This window comes from Podarcis melisellensis (genome assembly GCF_964234715.1).
Source record: "Podarcis melisellensis genome assembly, chromosome: 16".
Taxonomy (NCBI): domain Eukaryota; kingdom Metazoa; phylum Chordata; class Lepidosauria; order Squamata; family Lacertidae; genus Podarcis; species Podarcis melisellensis.
Genome location: NC_138533.1, coordinates 29,070,262 through 29,090,673, shown reverse-complemented (window position 1 = coordinate 29,090,673; position 20,412 = coordinate 29,070,262). Strand labels below are relative to the sequence as shown.

General features: G+C 45.3%; 1 long non-coding RNA gene across 4 annotated transcripts; it reads left to right on the top strand.

Moving 5' to 3' along the window:
* Nucleotides 1-998: 998 nt before the first annotated feature.
* LOC309359619 lies at nucleotides 999-20,358 on the top strand. 4 transcript variants are annotated; one of them, XR_014163858.1, is made up of 4 exons: nucleotides 999-1,104; nucleotides 2,787-2,869; nucleotides 3,955-4,052; nucleotides 18,413-20,358. It is a non-coding gene; the product is annotated as an uncharacterized lncRNA (long non-coding RNA). The 4 variants fall into 4 exon arrangements; XR_014163859.1 differs by lacking the exon at nucleotides 999-1,104 and adding an exon at nucleotides 1,686-1,700; XR_014163860.1 differs by lacking the exon at nucleotides 999-1,104 and adding an exon at nucleotides 1,750-1,764.
* Nucleotides 20,359-20,412: the final 54 nt, after the last annotated feature.

Genomic DNA, 20,412 nt, shown 5'->3' with positions numbered 1-20,412 from the left:
AATTTTAAAAATATTTTTCTGAATTACTTTTATAACACTTTTGTTTGTCAGCTGCTCATTATCTATATGCAATTTGCTTCCCTGTCCTTTTGTATGACTGTTGCTGTCTTCCAAGGCTGCAATCCTACATACTTACACCTTGGGAATAAGTCCCGCTTAACTTGAGTGTGGATTTTGAGTACATAAGCTGTAGAATTGTAGCCTGTTCATATTTTCGAAATCCTCTTTTTTTCTTTTAGCAGCCTTGGCTGGTTTACTTAGAGGCTCCGGATATCATCGCCCAAACAACAAACATCATTTTGGGAAGTTGCTTTAAGCGCCTCTGAACCTCCAGGGAATATGAAAACAGAGTCAATAAAGAAGTTGACCGGATACCCTACCTCCCTTCGACAGAGGCAACCATACAGATAAAGGGATCGTCATCAGCCCCAAAGTTCACCCCCCCAAAAAAATACCTCTTGGATCACAAATGTTGGGGCGGAGAAAAGGATAAGTCCGCCCCAAATATAAACTGATCCTGCCCCCCATCGATGACAACCCTTCCAGGAAGGACTACCTAAACTCCTCACAATCCTCAGGTGGGTTTTTTTTTTGGGGGGGGAGGAATGAAAGAGAAGGGGGAGGGAGGGAGACAAGACCCTGGAATGTGTGGGGAGCGTATCCCCCACCCTATCGAGATGTCCCGTCCCCCGCCAAACACCAACTCACACACACACAGCCCAGTGGCCCTTTCTTCCTTCTTTCCTCGTCCCAGCCGGGGGAAAAAAGGGCAGGGGAGCACGAAGCGGCCGTGGAGGCGGAGAGTGGCTACCTGTGGGGCCAGGGTCGCGCCGCCGCCACCGCCGCCTCCTCAGCGAGCGCCGCCGACCACGACCCCACGCGAGGCGGGCAGCGGGGTGGGTGGGCTTGTGTGTCCTGTGAGGGAGGAGAGGGGGGGTCATAGAAAGCTCCAACCGCCGCCGCTGCTGCTGCTCCCGAGCCGGGCCCCCCCGCTCTCCTCAGGGCCCAGAAGCGACCGAGAAGTCATCCTGCTCGTCCTTCGGTCGCCGGTGTCGTCGTCGTGGTTGCCGCCGCCACTCTCTCCTCCTTCACGAGCCCCCTCAGGTTTAACGCCGCCCCGCCCCCTCGCCTGGCTTTTGTTTTGCTTCGACTCTTCTGCTTTTTCTTCCCCCTTCTCTCTCTCTCTCTCTCTCTCCGCCCCCTCTGCTCGCGCGCGCGCACTTCAGCCCAAGGCGCACGCGCGCTGTCGTTAATTTATTAGAAGCGGGAGTGGGGTGGGGAGGAACGCTCGCGTTTTTTGGCTCCTCCCCCCCTCGAGCGCGCGCGCGCGCTTCGGCGCGAAAGACTCGTGATTTGCCTTGCCCTCTCCGCGCTCCCCCCTCCCAATCTCTCTCTCTTAACTCCGCCCACACTTGGCGCGCGCGCAGTTGAGGCTCCTGAGCCGCCGTTAAAAAAAACGTGGATTCGTGGTTTTTAAACCCGCCCCCTCCGCTTCGCACACGCTCTTTTGGGTTGTGTGGGGTTTTTTTAAAAAAACAACAACAACAAGAACTCCGCCCCCTTTCAGCCCTCTCTGTCCCGCGCGCGCGGACTTTCAAGGCGGGACGCGCGCGCGCGCGCAGCTAATTGCGCGCTGCCGTTAATAAGCGCTGTGGGCCGGGGGGGGAGGGGCGACGTTTGGCCCGCGCGCGGACTTTGAGGCAAGGCGCATGCGCCTCTGGGAAAGGCGGGAGTTTGTAGCCGTTAAATGAATATATAAATACAGTACTGAATATACAATAATAGACGTGGGATGTTGCCGCCGCCGTAGCACCTTGTCAATCACGAGTCATAGACTCTCCCCCACTTTCTTAAAAACAACAACGTTGCAGTTGTTGCAAAGGGCGGCGTGTGCGGAATGCAGTAATGATGCAGAATACATAGATAAATACGTATTTTGTGTGGTTTTTATCTTGTATTTTTATGTTGTGTGAACTGTCTGAGATCTACCGAGGGCGGTATATAAAATTTAAATAAATAAATAATATGGGTAAAGTTTTTTTTAATGACATCACGTGTTAATTAGCTGACGAGCTATTTATTGCACTTTGATGGTGCGGTCCCATCAAATATTTTATTGGGAGGGCTAAAGAGACCTTGGACCCTAGGAGTTGGCTCCTATGCTGGCAACTATTTGTGCGGATAATCTTAAGGATAACAATTCATGCTTTGATGAAGTCCACAAACGCTAATGCTTTATGGTGCCGCTCAACTTTGGGTTGTTATAGAAACAAAGTTGATTGTGGATTCCCAACACATTTGGATAATTTCCTTTACTTTTATTAAAGATTTATCATAACAAGATAACCAGTAATTTCTCTTTGTCAAGGAAATATGTGGAGACAAATTCCAGAGGAGTATTTTGTATTGTTTTCGCCTACCAAAGCCTTTGTGAAGAGTCGCTGTGATTATTTTCTAAACTTCTCAGGCTCAAATTGAATTGTCAATTTTTGTCCTTTTTTGCTGTAATATATAATATAGAGGGGGAGATGTTGAGTGTTTTGGTTGTGTTTTTATATATCAATCTGATACATAAATTAATCATAAGGTTCAATGCTTTCACTTGTGGATTTTTATCACACTACATTTGTTAATTGCCTTGCTGTTACCAGGATGTCTGTTTCGACACAATTGTTTTGTGTGCTTTCCCTGAATGGCTGTTCTTAATCATTATAACTGACTGTACTTTTCTATATCCTTTCCTTCTGGCCTCTTCATTTATCCCCCCTGCCCCCCGCTCTTCCCAGATAAACTGGTAATTCAAGAACAATGGTGCATCTGATGAAGAGGACGCCTGTCTGCCAACCTTCATCAACTTGATGTCCTTCAGGTAAAATCTTTATAGTGGGGGTGGAGAGCTGAAAAAGTCACATTTGGCAACCAATGTGCCCCTCTGGTTTCAGGTAGTACATGGGTAGATATCTAAAAAAAAACCTGGGGCACAAATTTTCACGGCCCACTAGCAGCTATGGTGACTCATTCACCAGAAGTAATGTATTTTGCTCTTTGTTTATCTAATTTAGGCAGCAGCCAAAGGGACTTACTTTTGAATAGGCTGGAATAGGATTGCACTGTAAGGCTACGATCCTATGCATGCTTTCCCATGGATAAGTCTACACAGGACACAGTAAGGACTTCCTTCTTACATAGTCAAGCATAAGATTACACAGGCTGCGCACACGCCAAACATTTAAAGTTCATGACTGTCTCCAAAGGATTCTGGGAACTGTAGTTAACGGTGCTGGGAATTATAGCTCTTTGAGAGGCAAACTACAATTCCCAGGATTCTTTGGGAGAAAATATTTTGTGAAACTGGCTACATAAACAAAGCCCCCAACTCCTGATTTGTGTTGTCTCCTTGCTATTACATAGTTGAAGTTGGAGAAGTTTATATTTAAACAAAAGGAATTATTTTAAAATGTAAACCTATGCATATAAATTAGCATATGCAAATGTTATACGAACCAGCACCTTTTGGTGATGCATTTCCTCTTCATGGCCACGTTGATGCATTAAGAAGCCCCCTTATGTGAAGTGAAACTCAATAACGCAAGGAAAATAAACATCTGGAACAGGTAACGGTTTTTAATCTGCAAGATTATGGCTTTGTAACCTTTTAATGTTATTTATTTATTTATTTAGAGATGTTGTATAGCACAGAAAGTGTGCATATAGCAATCAAATAATAACAAATAAAAAAATACAACTAAAACATCCATGATGAAACAATTATAATCAATTCAGCAGTACAAAAGTTTTTTTTTTTAAAGACCTCAAAGGTACCATTGCACCAGTGTTGGCGACGTGCTCTATAGCAGGAAGTTAGCTACTTTTCTGTTGCCTTATAAAGTATGCATCTTTAGCTTCATATACATTCGGCATAATTAAGAGAGCTTTCCTCACCTTTACTTTTAGGAATCTCCACAGCCACAGTGTCCTATGCCAAGCAATGCACGGCCAAAACATTACAGGAAGGCTTGACGGCAGGTTCAGGATGCCCATACTATGGGGAGGTAGGTTGATGCACATGACTTAAAAGCCCTACTTGTGAGCACTTATGATGTCACTCTTTACCACATGCACAGTGGGTCCCCTGAAACAAGGATGCGCCACTCAGCATGGGAAGGGGTCTTGAGACCTTTTCGAAGGCTCTTCTTTGCTAATTCACTACACTCTCATTTAATGCTGGACCACTTCATAATGATCAATAACCCTACCTTCCACGCTCAATTCATGGGGCTTATGTTGGCATTTAAAGCCCTGAATAGCCTGGGGTCCTGTTAACACTTCCAATATCAACCTGGTGTGTTAAGATCAACGAAAGACGGTCTCTGGGTGGTCCCTGTGTTAAATGAGAGTTCTGTGCGGGCCTGCGGAAGAGCCTGCATCTGTAGAATGACTTTGACCTAACTTTTTATTCTCTTAGGTGTCGGGTAAAAACCTACATTTATATATATATATATATTTTATTAAGGGTTTTCTTGTTTTACAGTGTAAGTGTAATGCCTCGTATTTTTTAAACCTACATTTTGTTGTCAAGCTTTGAGTCTGAAGGATTAAGTCATTTTTGTTGTTACTTATGTACTTAATAAAAAAAATGTTTTTGCTTATTTTGTATTATGATTTACATTACCTTTTAATTTTTTGTTGTTAAACCCTGCGACCATTTTTGGCGAAAGGCAGTTTTATAAATAAAGCAGAGCAGGTTCAATTGCCATTCAGATTAAAGGGCACAGCCATGGGCAATAGCCAGGATTTATGTTAGGGAGACAGGGTGCCCACCTGTCATTATCCTCTGTCTGGCTCTGTCTATCAGATTCAGAATGAAATGTCTCAACAACAGTTGTTTTAAATGACTTTCTTTTGTCCCCAAGTGCTCAGAAAAATCTGTCAAAACCTTTCTGCAATTTCTATTTTTAGTTAAGTATTTTTGTTTATTTACTTGATTGGGGAGACAGCTGCTCTCTCCTACCCTCTGAATACTCCCATGCACACAGCCTTTCCTCCAAACAGGACTTAGGTAAAATACTTGACACGCCATAATGACCTAAGAAGAGCAAGTTTCCCTCCTGCAGTTATCAGCAACTGGTTTACACGGGCTTTAATCCAGGAATAACAACTCCTGAGCTCACTTTTGATTGGTTAGGCTTACCGTATTTTTTGCTCTATAAGACTCACTTTTTCCCTTCTAAAAAGTAAGGGGGAATGTGTGTGCGTCTTATGGAGTGAATACAGGCTGCGCAGCTATCCCAGAAGCCAGAACAGCAAGAGGGATTGCTGCTTTCACTGCACAGCGATCCCTCTTGCTGTTCTGGCTTCTGAGATTCAGAATATATTTTTTTCTTGTTTTCCTCCTCCAAAAACTAGGTGCGTCTTGTGGTCTGGTGCGTCTTATAGAGCGAAAAATACGGTATATCAAGGCGGGGAAATCAGAGTCTCTCCGAATGCACTCCAGCTCCCATCAGCCCCATCAAGCGAAACCAATTACCAGGGCTGCTGGGAGCTGAAGACCAGAAGTATCAGGAGAGCCACCGATTCCTCTTCCCCTGTTTACATATTCAAAGAGTGAATCAGAGTCTGAGCAGTGAGATAAAAAGAGTCCAGTAATTTCAGAGAAGGCTGTGATCTTTAAGGATCATTAAGTACAGTAGATATTGTTGTAGTAGGTGTTTTTTTTGGGAGGGGGCTCCCTTAAACCCTAGAAATTAATAAACGGTAGGATTTTGATTATTTGGGATGTGAAGCTAGAAATCCCAGCTATAGAGGAATTCATGGGCTCGCCTATGCAAAATGACCTGGCCAAGCTATGGACATTAAGAAACAATGCAGGGCCATTGAGAGCCATCACAATGGAAGAGAACTGTCCTTCCCCCTTGCCCTGTGAACAGAGTTTGGAAAGTTGTCAGGGTAAATGGGTGTGAGTTGACAGGAAAAGAGAGTTTTTAGCAGGGCGTTCTGGGAAGAAGAAGGTAGAAGATAGTCTGGGGTCCACTTCCCATCATCCCTGACCATGTAGGGCCAACGTTTCTTAAGGGCCATAGTTCAGTGGTAGAACATCGGTTTTGCATGCAGAAGGTCCCAGGTTTAATCTCCAGCATCTCCAGGTAGGGCTTGGAGAGCGTCTTCTGTCCGAAATCCAGGAGAGCTGCTGCCAGTCAGTGTAGATACTGCTGAGCTAGACAGACCAGTGGCATAAACTCAGTATAAGGCAACATGCTATCTCCCCTGCATTCCTATACAACTCTCTGAGCTTAGGCCACACTGGCTGGGGCTGAGAGCATATTATACCATAATAGATGTGTTATTCTCTAGTGTGCCTCAATACTCTTTGTTGCTTTCTCTATACAGTGGTACCTCTGGTTACGAACTTAATTCATTCCGGAGGTCCGTTCTTAACCTGAAACTGTTCTTAACCTGAGGTACCACTTTAGCTAATGGGGCCTCCTGTTGCCACTGTGCCGCCGACAAGCGATTTCTGTTCTCATCCTGGGGCAAAGTTCTTAACCCGAGGTACTACTTCCGGGTTAGCGGAATCTGTAACCCGAAGTGTTTGTAACCCGAAGTGTTTGTAACCCGAGGTACCACTGTACTACGACATGTCTTGCTGGTGGGATCCAGACAACAAGGTTATAGCAATAGGCCACCATGCATAGATATAGTATTACAGTGGCTCCATCTTGTGGTGGAATTTCCTGTGTCCTTTTTTTTTGTATATCTGCTAAAAATGATAAATCATTATACAGTGCTACCCTGGTTTTCGAACGTCTCAGAAGTCAAACGTTTCAGTTTTTGAACGCCGAAAACCCAGAAGTAAATGCTTCGGTTTTCGAACAAACCACGGATGTTGAACACGCCACGCGGCTTCCACTGAGTCCAAGATAGCTGTCAGCTATTGAGGTTTCCGCTTTCGAACGTTTTTGAAGTCGAACGGTCTTCCGGAACTGATTACGTTCGAAAACCGAGGTACCACTGTATAGGCAAAAATAATTTGTCTACAACCAGGGTTTTTTAATGGGCAAGCATTTATTATAGAAGGAGGGGCTAACAACGGCTCTGGAGGCAATAATGGGTTGGTTGAGGGCTGATAAACTGAAGCTGAATCCTGTCGATACAGAGGGTATACCGATGGGCGGTTTTCATGACACGAAACTGGATGTATGACCTGTCCTTGGTGGAGTCACATTCCTCCTAAGAGCATCAGCTTCATAGTTGGGGGGTGGGTACTCCTGGATCCAGCACTACCATTTGAGAACCAGGTGGGAAAGAGGGCCTGGTGCCAACTCCAGCTGGTGAGACCAGCTGTGGTCATTCTTGGACCAGGATAGCCTTGCCATTCTGCTGCATGCTCTTGTAAACTTTTGCTTAGATTGCTGCAATGCCCTCTACATTGGGCTTCCCTGGAGACTGCAGCTAGTGCAGAATGCTGCTCTTTGACTCTGATAGGTTCATCAGCAGGCAGTCATATTACAACCCATACTTTGCCAAGTATGGCGCTGTGGTCTAAACCACTGAGCCTCTTGGGCTTGCCAATCAGAAGGTCAGCGGTTCAAATCCCCAAGACTGAGTGAGCTCCTGTTGCTCTACCCCAGATCCTGCCAACCTAGCAGTTTGAAAGCACACTAGTGCAAGTAGATAACTAGGCACCGCTACGGCGGGAAGGCAAACAACGTTTCCGTGCGCTCTGGTTTCTGCCACGGTGTTCCGTTGCACCAGAAGCGGTTTAGTCCTGCTGGCCACATGACCTGGAAAGCTGCCTGTGGACAAACTCCGGCTCCCTTGGCCTGAAAGTAAGATGAGCGCCACAACTGCATAGTCGCCTTTGACTGGACTTAACCGTCCAGGGGTCCTTAACCTTTTTTTACCTTTACTTTGCCTAGCACTGGTTGACTATACTGTACTGCTGGGTTGGGGGAACCTCAGGCCTGGCGCCTAGATATGGCCCTCCAAGCCTACATATCTGACCCTCAATAATCTCCTTAGACCACAGCTTCACCTCAGCTACCCACCTTCTCCCCTGATCACACCCCTCCCTGGTCTTACTTTGAGCATTTTTGGACCTGGCTGGAATGTGGTATTAAACTCTGATAATTTAATTTAATTTTTTTTGTTCCACAAGAATTTTACATCGTTTAATTGTTAACAAAGCAACAGCCTCAGAGCAGTTTGTAAAAAGAGAATAAAACAATAGAATTATCAGTAAAAACATTTTAAAGCAACTACTGTATATAAAACATTTAAAAATAATTAAAATAAATGGTAAGCTAAAAGCCAGATTAAAATGCCTCTCAATATTCTGTGTGTCTGGATAAGCTTGGCTAGACAAAAAGTTTTTAGCTGGAGCCGGAAAGAGGACAGTGAAGGCGCCTGCCTGATGTCAATGGACAAGGAGTTCCCAAGAGCAGGTGCACAAAAAGATCAATTTCTTACCAATGCAGAATGAGTATCATGTGGCACCTTTAGCAGTGCCAGTTCCACAGATCAAAGTGGCCCTAAATCCAGAGATTACTTGTGCTTTAGGGGAGCTGCATTGATTGCAGAGGGAATCATCTGGTTTAGGAAGGAGAAAGCATGGGAGAGCATTAGTTGAACAAGGGCGAATTAACAGAAGCGAGTGGGGTTCACAATTCACATTCAGCCAAAGGTCCACACTTACCAGGGAGTATGTTCCCACTGACCATTAGGGATGGGTGAATCTGTCAATTTCAACTTCTAATTTTTCAGCCTTAAGTTCACGTCTCCTGTTTCCATATCAGTCTGCAATTTTTTTTAAGTCCTTATAAAAAAAAACCACCCACATTTTAATACAAATTTCTCCTAATATACATGTTTGCATGCAGTTTTGCCTAATACTGTATGCACATTTTTTCAGAGCAATTCTTCCAGAATAATGCATGTTACTTTCACTAATATATGCATTTCAGTGGCTACATTACCCCATGCTTGGCTGAAGAACTGCACTTCAAAACTTGGGGAAGTGTGGATCTCCAAAGGTGGCTGTGTTTTGGTTTGGTAATTGGCTTGGAAAGTGTGGATTAGCAAGGTGGGTTCACCTACAAATGCAAACTGAGTCGCATTCCTCCCGCTGTCCTCACTGAACACAGAATGACTTGCTTCTAAGTAAGCAAGTCTGTAAATAAAAAAAAGATGTGTCCCCCCCCCCCTGTTTCTGCCACCCCTCCCTTTGACAATTTCTTAGTAGTGTGAAAAACTGCCTATCTCCTGTTTGCAGGCAACGGACTGGTAAGATAGCATGCCACCACAGCAACAGATTTTCTATATTGTTCTCTCTGGCCATAAATTAAATGCATTCCCCACCTCCTTCCGCCTCTCCCTCCATCTCACCAGCCGGCGACGAAAATAAGCTGGTGGCATTTCAAACCATTTAAACATATAATTATTGCACCCAGAGCTGAGCCAAAGGGTTGCTGCACTTTGCTATCCTGTAGCTAAAGGCCTTGCAGACGCACCAACGACCAACAGAACCACCAACATTCTGTCCCTCGCAAGGAAACATTATGTTCTTTGTTGCCCCGCAGATGTCACTAGCCATGTTGTTTGTTGTTGGCAAGGCAGCCTTCGCAAGTAACCTCGCTCTGACATCCACCCTAGAATAGTTCTTTTAAAAAGCAGGCCAGCCAAGCCAATGCTTCCAGAAGGAGATGCCCACTTTCAAGGCTGGCAGGGCATTGTTTCGCCAGCCCCTGCTTGCCTGCCTCCTTACTTACACACAGCTCACAGGCTGGCACTGGCTGGCAGCTTCCTCCTCCTTAGTCTCAGTGTTGGATTCGGCAGCAAGGGGGATGGGGACGGAGGTAGGGCCTCATCAGCACTATGCAGCCTCATACCACTTTAAACTGTTGTGGCTTCCCCCAAAGCATCCTGGGAACTGTAGTTTTTCAAGGGTGCTAAGCAGAGTCACCAACTTGTGAGGGAGATTGGGGGTGTCCATGTTGCGTGTATGACGCCCTGATGTCATGGCAGGATGTCAGAGGAGCCGGGGGCGGAGCTGAACGCAGTGGCAGCGTGGCTTCAGGGGCTCCGCCTCCTCCTCCTGCTGCCACCACCAGCCAGGGGCTGCTTCCCTTCCTAACGCTCCATGGCAGGAGGAGAAGGAGCCACACACTGAAGCCACACCGTGCTTGGCTCTGTGCTCAACCCAGTTTTTAAAAAAACATTGGGGAGACAGTGTCCTCCCCGAAATATTGGGGGGGGGGGAGAGTTGGATCCTCAGGAGTTAGCACCCCTGTCACAGAGGTATGATTTCCACAGTGGTTTAGCAGTCATTCCCTCTTCTCAGGGAACTCTGGGAATTTTAGTTCTGTGATGGAAATAAAAGATGCAAACTGGATATTGTTCTGATTCCCAAGTCTGACGATTTAATGGTGACAGTACCCCCACCAGTCTATCCAGGTGAACCCTAGGGAAGTGAGGGATGAATGTGTACTAAAGGTAAAGGTAAAGGGACCCCTGACTGTTAAGTCCAGTCGTGGACGACTCTGGGGTTGCGGCGCTCATCTTGCTTTATTGGCTGAGGGAGAAGGCGTACAGCTTCTGGGTCATGTGGCCAGCATGACTAAGCTGCTTCTGGCGAACCAGAGCAGCGCACGGAAACGCCGTTTACCTTCCCACCAGAGCGGTACCTGTTTATCTACTTGCACTTTGTGCTTTTGAACTGCTAGGTTGGCAGCAGCTGGGACCGAGCAACGGGAGCTCACCCTGTCGCGGGGACTCAAACCGCTGACCTTCTGATCAGAAACCCTAGGCTCTGTGTTTTAACCCACAGCGCCACCCGCGTCCCTTTAAATGTGTATTACTTTTGTTATTTTCCCACTTATAGATGCTGAATTATCATTGTTGCATCATTTCTCTATATCTGCTCATTGCATTATCTGCTTGCGCTGAATAGCAGTGACTTGCTTGTACACAGCATGTGAAAATAAATATGTCAGGTTTTTGGTTTGTTAAGTAGACTGTGGACAGGACCACATTCCCAGAAGGCGGCATCCTAGCCTAGGAGGTACAGGGTGGGCTACGTGGCGCACACAGTTCTGCCCTCCAACACATACCCACCACTTCCCATTTCTGCCACCCGAGGTGACTGCCTCTCTCTTCCTAACAATAGGGCCGGGTCTGGAGATTTTTTCTTGGGGGCGGGGGACGATGACATACATCATGCACTACTTAGATGAGTCACAGACCATCACTGACTTCTAGCAGCCAAAACTAACAGGCATTTGAAGGGAGTCTCCCACATTGTACTTCTCCAACCTAAACCTCTTCCTCTGGTGCTAGTGCAAAGGATTCTGGTTCATCTAATTATATGCTGTAATTATAGCTCTGCATTTATTGAAGCAGCCTTCGGAACAACTAGAACCCATTTCTGATGTACAGAGAACACAGTTTTCCTTATTTGGATGTCACGGCTGCACCTATCCTTGCAGCTGCTGCTCCAAGCAGAACCTGTTTACGGAGGAGACAATTCTGTATAATGGGGGCTCTTAAATTTAGCATCTGTGAGCAAAAGTATGCAAATAGCCATCAAGCCAGTGACCTCACCCAGCTACTATTTTCCTTACTTTCTAGACCTCCTTCCTCCCTCTCTCTCTCTCTCTTTTTTGCAAAGGCCACTCCCAACACATTTTCTAATTTTTAGTTTGCGCAAGCCCTTAGATGCTGCAACTTGTTTCACGGTTTTTAAAGCACTTGTGGAGAGCGGCTCCAATTCTGATTAGAGCAGTGCTACTGGAGGAGGGTATGTTGAAGCTTTCCTCCACTTGTGCTGTTTTCCTGTTCTAAATCCCCCCCCCAACCCCCTGCCCACCCTCTCTCCTGCCAGTACTCCCACTGGGGGAGGGGGCAGGGAATACAGACACGATCAAAGTATGTGTCCTTTTACAAACTGAGTCTAGAGCAGGGGTCAGCAAACTTTTTCAGCAAGGGGCCGGTCCACTGTCCCTCAGACCTTGTGGGGGGCCGGAATATATTTTGAATTCCTATTCCTATGCCCCACAAATAACCCAGAGATGCATTTTAAATAAAAGGACACATTCTACTCATGTAAAAACACGCTGATTCCCGGATCGTCCGCAGGTCGGATTTAGAAGGCAATTGGGCTGGATCCGGCCCCCGGGCCTTAGTTTGCCTACCCATGGTCTAGAGCAGTGTTTCCCAACCTTGGGTCTCCAGCTGTTTTTGGACAACAACTCCCATCATCCCTTGCTAGCAAGACCAATGGTCAGGGATGATGGGAATTGTAGTCCAACAGCAGCTGGAGACCCAAGGTTGGGAAACACTGGTCTAGAGGAAGCTTCAGGGGTGGGTGGGTTGTGATTTAGATCAGGATAATGGCATGGGCAAAGGACAATCTATTTGTATCCTTCCTTATTGCAACATAGAGGCAGCTTGTGAAGGGTCCCAAGAGAAGGTCTTAGCAAGTGAGCAGTCTGACGCATTTTCCAGCACCACTGCTGCAATAAAAACCATCCTTTTGCAGTTGCTTTAAACCAGGGCTAGGGATCCTTAACAACTCTCCAGTTGTTGTTGGACTCCGCTTCCCATCTGCTCCAGCCAATATAGTCCATGGTCGGCAAAGATGGGAGTTACTGTTTAACCACAGAGGACCACAAGTTTAGGAAAGGGCGTGGCTCAGTTGTAGAGCATCTGCTTTGTATGCAGAATGTCTCAGGTTCAATCCTAGGCATCTCCAGGTAAACCTGGGAATGTCCTCTGCCAAAAACAGTGGGAAGGTTGTTGCCACTCGGTGTATGCAGTACTGAGCAGGATGGACCGATTGCTCTGACTTGATATAAAAGGACTGTGTGAGCGGGGGGACGGACCCCCTTTAGGAGACCTGATAATGGATGTCTTCTGGGTCACATTTCTTTTGGCCCTGACTCGTCCCTAATGATGAGTACAGTGGTACCTCGGGTTAAGTACTTAATTCGTTCCGGAGGTCCGTACTTAACCTGAAACTGTTCTTAACCTAAAGCACCACTTTAGCTAAGGGGGCCTCCTGCTACATTTCTTTTGGCCCTGACTCGTCCCTAATGATGAGTACAGTGGTACCTCGGGTTAAGTACTTAATTCGTTCCGGAGGTCCGTACTTAACCTGAAACTGTTCTTAACCTAAAGCACCACTTTAGCTAAGGGGGCCTCCTGCTACCGCCATGTCGCCGGAGCAAAATTTCTGTTCTCATCCTGAAGCAAAGTTCTTAACCTGAAGCTGGGTTAGCGGAGTCTGTAACTTGAAGTGTATGTAACCTGAAGCGTATGTAACCTGAGGTACCACTGTACAATATTTGTGAAGCCACAAGCCGTTTGTGATGGGCCATGAATTAATAGCAGAAAAACTGCAATAGCTACCGCTGCTGGGCTTAACTGTCTTGCTCACTCCACACATGACGCTACTCAAGCGAGTGCTAGCCAGGCTGGCCATATGCCTTCTGTTATAGAGGACAGCCCTCTGTTTGGAGAACTGTCCAGCCCAGAACCTTAAGAAAGGAGGGAAGCAGAATCATTGAAGATGTCCATCAGCATTCAGAATCTAGCCAGCATACTGAGCAGGCACCCAGGACATTACAGTGAAATGTCCTTTTATTGCAGCCAACTCAGTGCTGACCCACTGTAATCAATGCATCATATGGATGTACTCTGAACAGGACTAATGTTGGATACAACCTGTTGCAATTCCATTTAAATTATGGCTATTTCTGCCCCTAAAACTGTCCCTTATATAAATTGAGTATATACAGGCAAAGCAGCGTCTTCTTTGGTGATGGATAAATGGCGACTCTACCACTTGCATGAGAATACCCAGGGCATTACATGTGACTCAGCCTCTAGTCCAGGGATGGCTTCCTTCCAGGTGCTGTTGGATTCCCAACTTCCATCAGTTCCAGCCAGCATGACCAAAGGGTGGTGCAAGTGATACTTCAAGAGCATCTGGAGGAACACACCCCTGCTTTGTTCTCCATGGCACCTGGCTCCACAGTCTGCAGAGATCCACCACCAGCAACGCACACACAAAGGCCTCACAGAATTCAGCTGGGTTGCTACCGCCTCCGTTCTTCTTCTTCCAGGGTCACAGTCAGGTGGTAGAGAACTTATGACCCTCCAGATGTTGTTGGACTCCAGCCTCCATCAGCCCCAGCCAGCAGGGTCATTGGTCAGGGATGATGGGAGCTGGAGTTCAGAAACATCAGGAGAGGGCCCCAGGTTGCCTAGCTCTGCTCTAAGTCTTCCTGCTCAGCTCCAGCATACCACTTGAAGTGTGAGAGAAGGAACCAGAGCAGTTTTTTAACTTCAAGAAGCCTAGTTTGAGCTAGTCAGGAGACCCACACGAGTCCCAATTCTTTGCAACTGGGAACCTTCATGCATTTCACAGAATTATATTAAAGCAGTGTAGATTGCTGGCTGGCTGCCTGTCTTAAAAGCCAATTTAAGAGGGTGGCAGCATCAACTTTCTAAAAGCAAACAATTGCAAGCTGAGTGCCCTCTCTCGCAGCTGGGAGAGCGATTGTAATCTGCAGGGTTCACATGCCGGTGACAACCCGCTAAACAAGCAGTGTAAGCAGCTTAAAAATAGATCTGCACAGTGATTATTATTTCCACACTGCTGCTTCATTTTTCTGCTATAGCTTCTGGTAGCAATGTAGGCAGGCATCCTTTTAAGTCTATAGGCATTAGAGTCTCCTGGGGATACAGCTGCAGCCACGGAGGAGCTAATATTTCCATCTTGAATGTTTCCATATCTATTAATCTCTTATTTTTTCTCTTTGAAAACTTGAGCCATAAGGAGGAACAGGAATCAGGTCTACAGCAGAGAGGAGGAACCTTTGGTCCTCCATTTGTTGCTGATCTTCCACTCCCATCAGCCCCAGCAAGCATGGCCACAGATGATGGGAGTTGTAGTTTGGCAACATCTGGAGGGTCAAAGGTTCCCCTTCCCCTTTCTATGCTTTTCAGTGGGCTTTGCAATTTCATTAGCAAATTGCCAAGTTCATGTGATTGTGGACTTTTTCACATAGATCTTTTGCCACCAGTGATGCAGTAGGTTTCTCTTGGGACGGGAGAACCTGAAAAACTAGGCTATATGCTTTGGACGCAAGTTTCTAGGACCCACTTCAAGATATGTTGGGCTAGCCTGCAGTCAGTCAGTTGTGTTTCTCCTGAGATGGAAGCTGCCAGTGGTAGAATAATTTGGAGGTTTGTTGAACCTTTGACCCTCCACATATTGCTGAACTACAATTCCAGCCAGTCCCAGCCAGCATAGCCAATGGCCACTGAGGATGGGAGTTGCAGTTCAGCAACAGCTTGAGGGGCGAAGATTCATCACACCTCATCTATAGACTTAACTCCTTCCTATAGATAGGCTTGCAGGAGGAGAATATGGTAGGAATATGGCTAGCCTCCCACTTCTTTTTCTCAAGGAGGTGGGTCAAATTTTTAAAAAGGTATAATTGCTCTCTCTTGCAGAATCTGAAAAAAGCCTCTTTTCAGTGCACATGGACTTTGGAGTCCCTGGCCCAGAGATTCTCCCATACCTGATGGTCTTCTACTGTAAAGACCATCCTTTTAAGGAAGGCCCCTGGTTGCTATTTTATTAAACTGTTACTGAGTTTTTAGATGCTGTGTTTTCTACAGACCCTTGCAAGCTCTGCAACAGTGAGGCAAACATGCTCCTATACCAGGGGAACTGGAGCCCAAAGGGACTTTACACCTGTTATCGTGATGTCTGTTGCTGCCCTATGCACAGGAGTAACTGTGCAGGAACTCCACACTTTTTCCTTTTCCTTTTAGGATGCCCTTCATATGTTTGGTAAAGGCTTTAATTTTGCCACACAATTTCTTTGTTGCTAGGGTGTGGCCGACAGTAATCCCCGTCTCCTCTCCTCCCTCTAGTATGATCTGGCTTCAGCTGCCCTGTGGCTATAACTGTCAAGGGCAAGGGTTCTCTAGTCTGAATTGTGATTTAGGCAATGTCTCAGGATGGGCAAGTAGAATGGGCGCTGCTGCTGTTACAGAGCATGAAGCAGTCAGTTAGTTGGAAGACAGGGATGCTACCAAGAAAGGCCAGTCAGGCAAAATAGCAAGGGTGATGGTGGATTGGTCATGCGAGTTGTCAGGGGAAGGGATTGGCTGTCCTGTGCATGGGAAAGGCAGTTGGCCCATGCAGCACTCTTCCTGATTGGCTCAGGAGCACCTGCCCCTCAGGTCCCTCCCCCCCCTTTCCTAGGGTGGGATGGTACCCTGGATTCAAACCTCTCACCTGTACATGCAAAGTGTAAGCCAGGAGTGGGGAACCTGTGGTGCTCCAGGAGGGTTGGACTCCCAACTCCCTTTGGCCCCAGCCAATGGTCAGGAAGGTGGGAGGTGTAATGGTCAGGAAGGTGGGAGGTGTGGTGGAGTCTCCTTCTTTGGAGGTCTTTAAGCAGAGGCTTAACAACCATATGTCAGGAGTGCTCTGATGATGTTTCCTGCTTGGCAGGGGGTTGGACTCGATGGCCCTTGTGGTCTCTTCCAACTCTATGATTCTATGACGTCGGAAGACCAGATTGTCAGTTTGCATTTCTTAGTACAGAAAGTATTGATCTGATGCATAGAGATCTTTCCTATTCTAATTAATTCAGGAGGGTACTGGAAGCTTCTGTGTGTGGAAGAAACAAGCAGAAACTTCTTGATGCTTGGGTTATTCCTTCAGAGAAGCTGAGTACAGTTGGCTTAAACTGGTTCTGTTATCTCTTCTGTCAAGCTCATGCTGACTATAATTATAGGCCAGGAGGAGCCTAGGTTTCACTTTCTCTATCTCTTTTCTTTCTGGTGTGGTGTTCTGTACATAGTATGATTAGTGTCAAGGTTTAGACTTAATAGAAGTTACTGTAAGTTTAAGTGAAGTCTGCTGCAACTGAATTTCTTATGGACAGTGCCAATCCTGAATGTACAGTGGTACCTCGGGTTAAGTACTTAATTCGTTCCGGAGGTCCGTTCTTAACCTGAAACTGTTCTTAACCTGAAGCACCACTTTACCTAATGGTGCCTCCCGCTGCTGCCGTGCCATCGGAGCACGATTTCTGTTCTCATCCTGAAGCAAAGTTCTTAACCCGAGGTACTATTTCTGGGTTAGCGGAGTCTGTAACCTGAAGCATATGTAACCTGAGGTACCACTGTATTGGATTTGTTACCATTATGCTCATTTGCCTTCAGTAGCAATTAAAGCTCTGCTGGATGAAATGCAATTGTCTCTGGTCCTTTTTTGGGGAATCCTGCAACATGCTGCAAGTTGTTACTCTGCTGACTATACATTGGAATCTACCCTGGATCAATTCCATGACACAAGATTCCTCATGCCATGCAATTAGCAACTGCTGCCATCCTACAGAGTGGGTGTGGAATGTCCCCCCGCCCACTCAGCTCTTGAATATTGCCCCAAGAGTGTGCACCTAGGTTGGCTGCAGGTCCCCTGCCCAGGAAGTGATGTGGGTGTTGTGTGAGCTGTCTTTTCCTTTTACATATTATGCTCCAAAATGGTACTCATGAGCAGCGAAGGGGACTCAAACTCCTGCCTGGAGTGGTGCATGGTGACTTGGCCACTTGCTGGCTGTGTCACCAGGTTGTGACACAGTGGTGTGCATTGGCAGACATTTCTCAGCTCATTCCGTGGGCAATTCCTACTTTGTTGGCTTTGACAGCGCTTCCATGGAGATTGGGAGGGTGTCTGGTGTTTTGTGCTGTTCCAGCAGTTGTTAGCACAGGAAGGGGAAGAGCATACAGGGTATCGTGGCTGTTCTGCAAGCAAAATGGCAGCATATTCCACTCCCTACCCCCCCATCCCTCAGCACAGGGTTATTTGGTAAATAGCTTAACCTGAGCATAATAAGTAGTGGACTATACTACTTTTTCTATTTTTAAATCCTGGAAGTGCTAGTTTATTATTTAGGCAAAAATAGATTTAAGTTAATTAAGAGAGTCAGCTTTAACTTAGGTGCTGAAAATCTTAATACGATATCTTCATGTGTCCTCAATTAACATTTTGTTCTTGGGTTTTTTGGTGTTGTTGTTAAAGAAAGGCAGCTGCCACATTCATTCTACATATGCACAATACTTTCTTACTTTGGTAATCCAGGATCACAATTTAATGATTTATTCACATTTGTTTGTACAAGAATCGGATGGCATATACTAAAAAGACATTTAATTTAAAAAAAAGTATATACGTTTACATCAACAGAAGATGAAATATAAACCTTTTCTACTCACAGTCATTCTATACATATTATAATAAACAAATCACAAATCTGTCACACAATATAAACGTTTAGTTGTTATAATGTAACAACATACAGAAAACCTTTATAAAATTTTGCTTTCGTTTTAGGTTTTAAATCTTACCATTAACTAAAATTAGCTGTGCGGGATGTTTGGGGTACATGACTAAGGCACCAACAGTACAAAGCAAATACAAAAGCAGAAATATTTCCTTGGGAGTGCTCTACGCTGAAACACCACAAGAAAAGGCAACAATAGTAAGTAAACCTGCTGCAGCCTTTACAAGTTTCTTCTGGGGTCACAAGGTTAGTCCTATGGTTGACTTTCTTCCAATATATCACTTCAGTTCTGATCACAGCACATGCTACAACACTGATGGCTAGGATGAACTTCACCAAGGTGCACTTTTCATTAGCGTCTTGTATTTCAGACAAATCATTCAAGCCAAAGCATAAATGCATTTTAGACTTCTGTGAAAAGGATTTCTTGGACTTAAACTGCAACACTTACAAAAATACTTTCCCTTAAACTTGGGATTGCTTCAAAACATTGCTTTATAAATATAGAAGTACTATGCAAAGGACTAAAAGTGAAATCATAAGTATGTATACCCCTATCTGAGCTATTTTAAAAATTGGTTTATTAAGCAAGCATTTGGGATAGATACTGAACTTACAGAAACCAACGTACCCTTTAAGAATTTACAATCCCCATGACAGCTTCTTGGCTGATGTATTTCTGACAAATTATAAATATACCATAGTGTAGCACATAGTATATAGCACATTATGCTCAGTAGCAGAAGCAATAAGGTCTGCATGGCCCCAAAGTCCAAGGTTCAATCCCTGGCACCTCCGGCTGAAAGGAATATCGCAGAGCAGGGCTGGGAAAAACCTCCCCATTAATGATATTTGAGAGCCACTGCAAGTACTTTGGTAGATGTGCCAATGATCTGACTCTCTATAAGGCGGCTTCATATTTAAGTATTTTAAAGCAGAAACAAAATTGGTTGCCTTCAATTACCAAAGTCCTCCTGCAGCTCTCATATCTTACCTATGTGATAATGCAGTTACCAATTAAAACACACATTACGAGGCTTCCCATGTATGGCACACACGTATGGCTTGGGGGGGGGGAATAGGCCTCAGAAAGCAAAAGTTCAATCAATCACAGCCAGGAAACATAATTTGCTTGGATTATACCTGTGAATTGCAGGGTCTTACTAGCCGAAGACTGGAATGTTTGGCAGCTTGCATATGTTGCAGCTTACAGGAGCCGAACGTTGAATGTGCACAAACTGACAGAATGAATAGTGTATATATTGCCTGATCAATATGCATAGTCTCCAAGCTGAATATGAAGCTATCCAAAGGATTTCATATAGTGACCGGTGAATATGCACATTCTGCACTCAACTCACATCAAACCCAAAATATGCATTTCTTATACCAAAGATCCCTGAACAAACTTTAGTATAACTGCATACCTATATTGGTAACGTGACCTCATGTTCTCCATCACTTTAGTAGGAATTCCTGGGACAGTCATGCAGAAATAGACAGGTAATAAAAACCCATTGGTATAAGCATTTATCTTAAAAATATTTCCTGTTGAAAATCCTGCTTTTATGCTCAAGGTGGAATTTCACTCCTTAAAACATTTGATGTCTGCAATTAGTGCTTTCAAGTCAATCTGTTTTAAAAGCAGACAGAAGTAATGCCTCAAAGCACCAGATATTAGTAAATTGTGCCCATGGCTTCTTTTGTAGAGTTGTAAATCCAAGGTAATGTTCATACTACTAAAGTTAAATCTCCAAAGCATAACTGCAAGGAGTAAATGAAAAGCTGGCAAAGCTCTTAATAAAACGGTGGTGTTATTTCAGTAGAGCTTTTCTAACAGTCAAAACTCACCAAGTTAATTCTGTAATGATCATACAGGCAGAGCCTAGGGCTATATTTCAACTGAATGAGGTGCAGGCATTTGGCTAAGATATGATTTGTAAAATGAACAAGGAAAGTTTCCACCCGAGTACAAACAGCGAAGTGTAGAATCCTAACAAAACTGACATCTTTGCAGTTTTCCCAACTATGTCCCCTACTCGTGGTTTAC